The sequence below is a fragment of the Phasianus colchicus genome, chromosome Z (genome assembly GCF_987193195.1).
Source record: "Phasianus colchicus chromosome Z, bPhaCol1.hap1.1, whole genome shotgun sequence".
Taxonomy (NCBI): domain Eukaryota; kingdom Metazoa; phylum Chordata; class Aves; order Galliformes; family Phasianidae; genus Phasianus; species Phasianus colchicus.
Genome location: NC_143476.1, coordinates 52,391,757 through 52,395,611, shown reverse-complemented (window position 1 = coordinate 52,395,611; position 3,855 = coordinate 52,391,757). Strand labels below are relative to the sequence as shown.

The following is a 3,855-nucleotide window of genomic DNA, read 5'->3' as shown; positions in this document are numbered from 1 at the left end:
CCCTAGCCTCTTCCCTGTCCTCAGAGGTCATGTTCCCTTTTGCATCCAGTGAAGGATGAAGATTCTTCTTCAACCTCTTCTTACTATTAATATAGTTGTAAAAAAAAAAAAGTTTTTTTGTTCTCTTTTACCTCAACAGCCAAGTTGAGCTCAAGCTGGGTTTTAGCCTTTCTCATTTTCTCCCTGCATATCCTAACAACATCTTTCTACTCTCCTAAAGTTGCCTGTCCCTTCTTCCACTGGAGAAGGATTCTCTTTTTCTCCTGGAGTGTCAGGAAAAGCTCACTGTTCATCCACACTGGTCTTTATCCCTTCTGACTAATCTTGCAGCACAGGGGGATAGCCTGTTTCTGTGCTTAAGACTTTTCTGAGGAGCGACAAACCTTCCCAGACCCTTTTACCCTCCAGTACTGAAGGTAGCAGTTTTGTGCCCCCCTCCTCCTGACTTCATCAAGAATCAAGAACTGCCATTCTGTGGTCACTCTGTCCAAGACAGCTCCTGACCTTCACATCCCTCACCAGTCCTTCTGTGTGAACAGGAAGTCCAGCGGGGCACCTCCCCTGGTAGTTTCTCTTACCAGCTGCAGAAGGAAGTTATCTTCCGTACAGTCTAGAGATCTCCTAGACTGTTTCTTCTGTGCTGTTTTGTATTTCCAACATATATCAGGGAAGTTGAAGTCTCCCGCAAGAAAAAGGGCTGGCAATCATGCAATTTTTGCCAACTGTTCATAAAACATTTCATCTGTCTCTTCATGCAGGTTAAACAGTCTATAGCAGACCTCCACCAGGATGTCTGCCTTGTTGGCACTCCCCCTCATCCTCAGCCATATAGACTCAACTTTATCATTCCCAGCCCTACTCTCAGAAACATCAAAGCACCCTCTAACACAGGGAGAAATGTCACCACCCCTCCTTTCTTGCCTGGCCCTTCTGAAGAGCCACCTATTGCAGCATTCCAGCCATGGGAGTGATTTCACCATGCTTCTGTAATGGCAACTAAGTCATAATTTGCCTGCCACACAATGGCTTCTAGCTACTCTTGTTTGTTGCCCATGCTGCACGCATTGTTGTAGACGCACTTCAGCTGAGTCCCTCGCCTCACCCTCAAAATTTGTCCCACAGTCCAGGGCAGCAACTGCCCATACCATGAAGGGTGACCCCAAGAGCTTCTGCTGGTGACTCACCTCAGAGTTTTTCACACCCGAACACATGGGTTGAGGCTTACCTGGGACAGTCCTGAGAGAGGCCTGGAAAGATTATTCATTCCTCTGGGGTATGTAGTTTGGGTTCCCATCTGCAATTGCGTGATTTTCTGTGATTTTCTGGAGTAGAGCTGGGCATCTGTTGGGCTTATGGCTCCTGGAATTGGCCTTGGGGTTGCCCAGTAGTGTATTATTTGGTCTGCCAAGTATAGTGATGTTGTTCGTACTCCTTAGTGAGTGTACAGAGGAACTTTTATCTTATAACCTCACAAAGTTTATTTCATTCATCAATCACAGTTCAATATTTTGTATTAGTGCTGGCCACTAGATAGTGGCTAATATTTCTGTGCTCACCTTTTCCAGAGAGAGCATTTGAGTGTTCTGAAAGCTCTAAATAACAGTGTAAAATGAAATATAAAGATACAGAAGGATTTTTCAGTCCATCTTCTATTTAGTAGATGGTTTGTAAGTTATTTATCTTTGACAGTTATCCAGTCTCATTAGATATAGCTCTCTTTGAAATGAGTGACAAATATTCAATTACTGTTCAACTCGGTACTCTTGAGTTTGTCAGAAGTAGATCACACCTGACAATGATTCATGTCATTCCAGCAGACAAGTTATAGTGATACTGAACTGTTGTTGAACAGTTGGTGCTGAACAGACATCAGATATTTCCAAATTTATAGTCATTTGCTGACTACAAACTCAATACTTCTTTTTTTTAAATTCTACAGCTTGATTTGGTGCCACCAATGATATTTTCATGCTCCAATTTAAGTAAACCTCTAACAAAAAAAGAGCCTACAGAATTTTTTCAATAAAATAAGTGATTTTTCAGTCTGTTGGTGATTATTTTTTTCTCAGTTGACTGTAATTCTGTTCCAAATCCCAGGATAACCTGGATAACCAAGGTCAAAACTAAAAACCAAAGAGATTTTTTTTCCTTAGTGAGCAGGAAGAACTTCCAAGTAATACGAACACTTCTGGTTGCACTTTTTTTTTTTTTTTTTACATTTTTTTATAATTATTCTAACATTTTATAATATTTTATTTTATTATTTTTCCAGTATTTGTATTTACATGCATAATTATCAGCACAGGCCTTTATGCTTATGTCATTATCCAAAGTAGAATTGTGTCCTTTAGTTATAAACATCCCACAACTGTAGTCTAATGAAAAGTAATACACAGTAGAACTTTCTATTGAAATGTAATAATGACCACAAAATATGCTAATCTATGCCAGTATATTCTGTTGGCCATAATTCAGCAATATCATGCAAAGACAAGTGAATTCTCAACGTAAAGAAATATAAGTAGTAGGAAGTGGGAGAGGAGTTTTACTCCTATCAAAATATACCAAACTCAGATTCAAGTTCCTTAACAGTACTGACAAAGCCCTGCATCAGATGTCCAGAATTGTCATGGTTTTACAATTTTTGGTTATCAGTATTCCAGATCATAACATCACGTTGTGCATTGAGAGTTAAAGAGTTAATGCTCCAGTTCTGGGCACCTGTCCGGAAGAGAAGAAGAACTACATACCCCAGGAGACTGTTTGATGTTCTGTTGTCATTCTTGCTCAGGGGGAACACATACAAAGTCTTGGCAGGTCATCTGACGCTCTCTTTTCAATTGTCGTCTCTGATCCCTGCTGCTCGCCCAACTACGCATCTCACCTCAGCGTTATGGTGAGCGCTTTCCACCTTTCAGACACTCTCTCTCACTATATTTGCTTTATTACCTTAAATTCTAATTACACTGTATTATTGTGTGTTATCTTGCATTCCAATACCATTTGTTTCTCCTAAGATTGTTGCTGCTGCCTTTAATTATTTGGAGTCCCCTGTTCCCCTGTTCCAGAGATGTGGATTTGAAAATCCCTCCACCCTACTAGTCACAGAAACTGCGCTGAACCAGCCTGTAAACCCTTAACAAGAATAAAGGCCTACCTCTGGACTACAGACTGGCATTTCTGGAATTCATGAGATGGGAAACTCCACAAACCAGAAAAAAATAGAAAGTTGAAAGAGTGTGAGTATAGTTACTCACTGTGTAGGGTTCAAAATCATTCCCTTCAGCCCAAAAATAAGAACTGAGTAAACGAAACAAAGAAAAGCCTTTGTAATTATGGTAGTTGTTTTCACTTTTATTTATCTGTGGATAACAGAACTTGTATTCTGGGTCAGTAATAAATTGTACTCAGTTCTTACACAATAAAATGCCATTCTGATACCAGAATTGCACTGGATTTCCATTCTGATGTGTTTTGGTTTTCTCACCCCAGTTTCCACAACACTGTCACTCTTCTGGTGCGTAGTCATAACTAGAAACAATTATCCTACATCCTGTAGAAATAGCGGTTTTTATATATGGAATACAATTGCTGATACCAGTAACACAATAGTTACTTCTAAGATAAAATACAGTACAGGGTCTTCGTGTTGTAATTTCATGTAAGAACCTGTGCATAAATTTAGTGTAATTTAGCATGAACTTACTTATGATATACAACAGAAAAGCATGCTTAACTATTACACTAGTACCAGTACTAACAATTAGTACTAACATATATCAACAAATAACCAAAATAATTTTCTTTTGTTGTTAAGCTTTCTCCTGACAGATGTTGGCCTTTTAATTCACATTA

The 3,855-nt window shown here is 39.4% G+C and overlaps 1 long non-coding RNA gene across 1 annotated transcript; it reads left to right on the top strand.

The window, feature by feature from the left end:
• Window positions 1-1,123: 1,123 nt before the first annotated feature.
• Window positions 1,124-3,156, top strand: LOC149912983 (uncharacterized). Its single transcript, XR_016461750.1, has 3 exons — window positions 1,124-1,273; window positions 2,792-2,896; window positions 3,018-3,156. It is a non-coding gene; the product is annotated as an uncharacterized LOC149912983 (long non-coding RNA).
• Window positions 3,157-3,855: the final 699 nt, after the last annotated feature.